This window comes from Rhagoletis pomonella, unplaced genomic scaffold (genome assembly GCF_013731165.1).
Source record: "Rhagoletis pomonella isolate Grant_MI unplaced genomic scaffold, Rhpom_1.0 Rhpom_scaffold_00005, whole genome shotgun sequence".
Lineage (NCBI taxonomy): Eukaryota > Metazoa > Arthropoda > Insecta > Diptera > Tephritidae > Rhagoletis > Rhagoletis pomonella.
The window spans coordinates 72,248,043-72,254,798 of NW_023458559.1; the positions used below are offsets into that span (position 1 = coordinate 72,248,043).

The 6,756-nt window shown below is 36.0% G+C and overlaps 1 long non-coding RNA gene across 2 annotated transcripts; it reads left to right on the top strand.

Moving 5' to 3' along the window:
* The first annotated feature begins 5,298 nt into the window (after positions 1-5,298).
* Positions 5,299-6,228, top strand: LOC118739969. Of its 2 annotated transcripts, none has more exons than XR_004993079.1 (5): positions 5,299-5,385; positions 5,457-5,473; positions 5,508-5,795; positions 5,906-5,966; positions 6,030-6,228. It is a non-coding gene; the product is annotated as an uncharacterized LOC118739969 (long non-coding RNA). The 2 variants fall into 2 exon arrangements; XR_004993080.1 differs by having other exon boundaries at positions 5,568-5,795.
* Positions 6,229-6,756: the final 528 nt, after the last annotated feature.

The window sequence follows — 6,756 nt, forward strand, 5'->3', positions numbered from 1 at the left end:
CTGGGGACTTTTTTTCTTGGCCCGGGGTTTTTTTACATGTGGCTGTGGCATGCGCGGAGAAGGAGAAAAGGCTATCGAACGTCACTCCTAGGATTTTAGGGTGATTAGTCGTCGGTATTTTGGCGCCATCGACGAAGACGTCCGGTTCTAACCCTACCTCCTTGGTCCAGGTTGTAAATAGTGTGCTGGTGGATTTTACGGCTGAGATTTGGAGGATCCTTGCAGTGAAGAAGTTGGAAAGATCGGTGAGATAGTCGGTTATTTGATCGCAAAGTCTGTCGATGTTTGGGCCAGTTTCCATTATTACTACGTTTATGCGTAGGCTAATTCACGAATTCATTTCATGAATTTGGGTTAAAATTGGCTGCATAAACACCATTTCATGAATTCAGTTATACACGAAAGTTAACCATGAATTCGGCATCATTTCATGAAATCGTGAAGTGCAAGTCCGGCAACGCAACGTTTCACAAACAGCTGTTTACTAGGGTTAGGATAGTTTTAGATTAAAAAGCATGAGTGGCATAACCAGGATTTAAAACACTGGAAAAGTTATGTGGAATCGTTGAAATATAAAATAAATTCAAATAGAATAAACTGAAAGTATATCATAACCAATTTAAATATAATATGGTTCATTGCCTGGTACCATCGACTTTTGCAAATTCAAAAGGAGGCCAAAACAAGTAAGAACATTAAATACCCGGCGCAAGTATTAAATATATGTTTTCCACCTTTCTGAAAGCTACCGCTACATGATAAGCCGGGGTGTATGCATTTTAAGTAAATTAGCGTCTTTAAATTTCGAAATATTGAAATTTCAAGCATATCTGAAATTTACCGTTATATGAAAAGCGGCCTCAATTTTAGTCCGATTTCAACAATTTTCAACGGTTTGCTTTTATGTGGCAAGCATAATAACCATACCGAGCTTGGTACAAATTGCTAGAACGGTTAGCGAGATACATATATGTGATCACAAGTGGGCGGTGCTACGCCCATTTTCCAAAATTTTGTCATAAACGTATTTCTTGGTAAAGAATTGTTGCAATCATCAATTTTGAATAAATTAGCTTTAATATTTACTGATTTATCGAAGATTTTGTATTTCTCGAAATTACCGTTATATGGGATGTGGGCGTGGTTATTGTCCGATTTTAGAAATTTTCGGCCAGTTGGTATGTTGTACCAGGACCAACAACTGTGCCAAGTTTGGAAGAAATTGGTGCAGCGGTTACCAAGATATACCCATGTAACCATAAGTGGGCGTGGCTACGCCCATTTGCCAAAATTTTGTAATATTCTTATTTTTCGTCTAAAACTCATTGCAAATATCAATTTTGAATGAATTATCTTCAGTAGTTACTAAAATATCGCAGTTTTCTTTTTTCTGAAAATTACCGTTATATGGGAGGTAGGCGTGGTTATTGTCCGATTTTTAAAATTTTCAGCCATTTAGTATGCTGTACTAAGGCTAACAACTGTGCCAAGTTTGGAAGAAATTGATGCAGCGGTTACCAAGATATACACATGTAACCATAAGTGGGCGTGGCTACGCCCGTTTTCCAAAAATTTATAATATTCATGTTTTCCGTCTGAAACTCATTGTAAGTATCAATTTTGAGAGAATTATCTTCAGTAGTTACTAAAATATCGCAGTTTTCGTATTTCTTAAAATTACCGTTATATGGGAGGTAGGCGTGGTTATTATCCGATTTCGCCCATTTTCAATACCATCCGTCCCACGCCCAAAAGAAGTTCACGTACCAAGTTTCGTTAAGATATATCAATTTTTACTCGAGTTATCGTGTGCACAGACGGACGGACGGACGGACAGACAGTCACCGCTTAATCGATTTCTCTTTTCATTCTGATCATTTATGTATACATTTGTCTATATCTATCTCGATTCGTTTTGCCTGTTACAAACAACCGTTATGTGAACAAAGTTATAATACCCTTGTGCACAAGTGCGCTCGGGTATAAAAATAACAACCCTACTGTTTAGTTTCTCGCAATTGCATTGCCACTTTAATTCATGTATTCGCGAACTATGCATAAACGGGACCATTTTTGAATTTATGAAATGAAGAATTCATGAATTCTGTCGCATAAACTAGTATATAGTGCAGTCATCAGCGTAGCTTACCAAGTTTACTCCTGCTGGCGGCTAGTTGTATTGTTAACAATGGTATCAACACATGATGCAATAATACAAGGTGTTATAGGTTGGCAACTTCTCGCTCTAATTCCGCCATATTGACTACCTTAGGTGAAACAGTGCTACTTCTTAAACAATTCTTTGCCTAAAAATTTTTTTTATTTTTTCTCAGTATGCAAATTTTGTTTTCTTAAAAAGGTATTTTATCTTATTTTATTTCAATGCATTACGAATATACTATAAAAAACTAAATTTTGTTTAGAAGAAAATATCAAATTTTATGTTTTTCCCCCAAATGGGGATTAATTTATTCCCGTTTTTCTTCTTATTCTACTGAGCTAAGGCAGTGTCAAATTGAGCTGTCACAACTGATACCACTTTATATTATTGCATCAAGGTATCAACAGCGGTTTGAGGGGCCATTTTGTAGGTGTTGCCCAGTTGGTAGAACAATACGAAATATTTTTTTAACGATCGAGAACATCTTGGTCATGATACCAGTTGCTGCATCGCAAACAAGTTTTCTAGAACTTGTTGCGACTGTTTCAGCATCCAATGTAGCAAACATTGACGCAACCAATCTATTCAGCATCGGAGATTATAGTTTTCTGTTGCATGCCATGCAATGCTCTCAACGTTAACATAAATAGTTATGTTAGTAGTGATAACATTGGGAATGGTGTTTGTTTTTGTAATATTGAGTACTTAGCAGTTTTTATAGTATAGTAACGTAGATATACGTTCTTTGCCTGAATATATTTTTGATAGTTGGCAACAAAAATTTTCGTTTTTGTCATCAATTTTCGTAGCATATGTGAAAGTAGGACGGGTAGATATTAATATTGATTTTTATGAATATTAATTATAACGAAAAGTTAAGTAATATTAGTAAGGGCCTATTTTAACACGGCGCTTAAATTTAATTGTGGATTGTTGTTAAAATGTCTATTATCTTTCGTTGGGTTTCAGATCAACTTTGTTTAAATGTTCCAAACAATTGGCACACTGCTGCTTGCTCCTTGAAATTGTTGTTGCATTTGATTGTTTGTTTACATTTTGTGCTGAACAGTTGATTGCTGTTTGTTGGGATTGATAAAACAACCTACCAATCAATCTCGGTACAAACAGAGGTTTGCATGTCTCATATTGATATCACCAATATTGCTTATTTAAGTGCAGATTAAATGTATGATCTGAAAATGAATTGTGGATGTTAATCAACAAACTCTACTTAAGTAGGCCATCTGAAATTGTCCTAAGTACAAGTAATGTTTAAATAATATGAAGTCATAAAAATACAAGTAAAATACTGTATGTTTCGTGAACTGGTAAAGTAAACCCGTAATGGATTCATGAACCTCCAGTTCAGTAACTTTTCATGGTTTTTTGAAGATTTTATCATCCCTTGGAAGATTTTATCATTACTTGGAAGATTTTAAACAAATATTATCTGGCAACACTTCACCCAGGGCCGTTAACTGCCATACCTAAACAAAAGCGTCAGCGTTGTCTGGCTGTCAAAAAATTCTCATGCCCATACAATTGCTGCATTTCTTTATCCATTCTGAATGTTTGGAATAAACTTTTTTGTTTACTTATTCTTTAGAACGTTCCTGATGATATGTTAACGTATATTTCAAACGCATTCTGTTTATTCCGGCTGTGAAATGGGATTATCCGGAATGTATAAAGAAACGCAGCCAATTTGTATGAAGCATACCGAAACAACGCGGCGTCAACGCTGAGCGGTTGGAAAATCCGATTTTGGCAGGGCGTTAGATTTTGAAGTTGGCTGCAGAAAACGGCGAAACTGTCATTTTCGTGTTACACACAAACAAACCTATGCTTATTGTTGGTGTTATTTCAGCATTTTACGTAGCGTTGACGCTTTTGTTTAGGTATGGCACTTCGGCGCTAACGCTAGGCGTCAGAAAATGCTCCGCCCAACGCTTTTGTTTAGGTATGGCAGTAAAAAATATGCGACCTGAAGGGTAGTGTTGTTAAGTGAACAAATGCTCTATTTTGATTTGTTAGAGGGAAGGTGAAGAGGAACATTTTTGTTTCCTTATCAGTCCAATTCTGAATACTCCCGGGGAGTTTGTTCTCAGGGAACTCGTTTCTCCCGAAAAAGAAATCTTCCAATTATTAACTCCGAGTTAGTAGCATTTTCGCCGAAAATTTGGGAGGAAATTCGAACTAGGAAAGAGCTGTTTGACACTTTTTTGACAGCGCAAATCCGCCATTTAAAAGAAATAATCCTTGGGGAATTTATATTCATTATAGGAGGAAAGGGAAAAGAAAGAAAACTCCCAGGTAGTTTCTGTTCAGCATAGGGCTGCACATACTATATGATTAAGATTCAAAATATGTATATGAGACATTCTTTTTTCAGTCGGCCGGATTTCGTAAAAAAATTATACCATGTCTCCGATACGCCTTAACTTTTTTTATGGGTTCTGTACATGAAATAAGCTAAAGAAGGGATATTCTGTCGAAATCCACAATGATATCTGCGTTTGGCTATGCGAAATAAACGCCAATGGATATAATGGACGGGGCGAAACGTAACAAACGGAGAATCTAAAATTAACAGATCCTTACGAATTTGCCACGAATGAGCTGTAGTAATGGCTTCTCCAAGACGAATGCACACAAGGTGGTAGCGGCCACCTAAGAAAATAAAACTACAAATTACACGCACGCACGTCGGCGAAAATATAAATTCGACAGTAACCAAGGCGAATTTATACAAGGTGATGTTAATGGCGAATTTTGATTTGCGCCGCGTTACTTTCTAATGTTAAAATGATGTGTTTGTTGTAAACAAGGCGAATTCATATTACAACAAACACATCATTTTGACATTAGGAAGTACCGCGGCGAAAATCTAAATTCGCCAGTAACACCAATTTGTATAAATTCGCCTTGGCAGTAACACCACTTTGTATAAATTGGTCTCGACCGCAATAGTGCAACGGCAGCGAAAATCTAATTTCGACGGGAATACCCCCTTATATGAATACACCTTGGGCTACTCGGTTTTTACTTAAACTAGGTACTTTTTACTTCCCCTTTTGTTTTTTACATCACTAAACCGAGAATAGTTTGGATGCCATTGTAAATAAATTGCAAACAGCTGATAGGAGTGCTTTCGTTGAATAGAAACTGGTTAACAAACGCATTGCAAGATGGAATAAATAAGTGGACAAAAATGGCACTAACGGGTAAGTATATTGGAAGAAAGGCTGTGTGTTCATTTAAAAACTTACTCAGTTTTTATCACTTACGTACGTAGGTGCAAGGCTAAAGAAGGTAATCAATGTGTAACGAAGGACTTTCACTACAGATATTTCACAAATCTTTGGACAATTTTTAATGTTGTAAAAAAACCATCTCATCGTGTTAGATTAGGCGTAGATAGGTCGCTTCGAAGTATACTGGACACGTATTATCAGTTAAGCACACCCTCAAATACCTGCTAAACAGCGTTCTTTTGCCTATGATAGTCGTGTGTATATGATGTTGAAAAGCGGGTCCGATCAGGATCACTGTCATTGAAAAGCGTTAGCGTTGAAGATTTGAACATATTGTGTATATAGTAGATGTCTAAACACTAAAATCATCCTCATATCAGGTGAGCTTGGTAGCAAAAATATAAAACATAAATGTGCTGTGAACTCGCTCGTTCAATTTCTAGCTATAACTCAAAAGTTCAATTTATTGAAAATAATATTTCTTCCGCAGAATTGCGTCTAGTTAAGCTACAGAAAGGTGTCAGTAAGGATATTTGAATTAGGTTTAATTGGTAAGCGCTTCAATAATTTAAAATTCAAGTTACTATTTACAATTAATATTTGCTTTTTTTCAGGAATATTAAAACCTACGTTTTATTGATTAAAACACTATCAATAATAAAATTCCAAGGCTGAGGACACGAACGTTTTTTCACATTCTGCTTGACTGTTAAGAAGATATTTTATTATCGGCGCATACAAGTAATGGCATACAACCATTTATATATTTTATAGTAAGGCAGAACAACGAAGATTATCACTAGATACTATGCATAATTTTTTTTTTGCTTATTTCCATTGCACACTTTTAATGAGCATGACGACAAAAAAATAATTAATTACCCAGTAGATAATTTCAGGAGTTAAACGCCCTTCCGAAAGGCCTTTCTGAAAGTCCAGAGGCCTTCCGCTCTACAATTATTTCGTTTTTGGTATAGAGTGGCACAAATTGAGAGGCTTCTTTTTTCGCTACCCATGGAAGGCCTTCCAGAAGGGCTTTTATAGGACGTACTTCAAAAGGCCTTTTGGGGGAGTTCTTTTAAAGTTGCTTCTTTAATTTATAACAAGTAATTTTTAGCAAAAAAAAACCGACTTCAACTCCCATATAAAAAAAAAAAATATATATATATATCTCATGATCCACTGATCGGATCTCGGTTGACGTGGTCCAAAGTTATGCGGTAACATACATAAAAAAAAAAGATTCCGACGAACTGATAACCTCCTCCTTTTTTGGAAGTCGGTTAAAAATCATAGATCTTTGAAGTATTTCCGTAAGGTTTATATCACGTATATGTTATT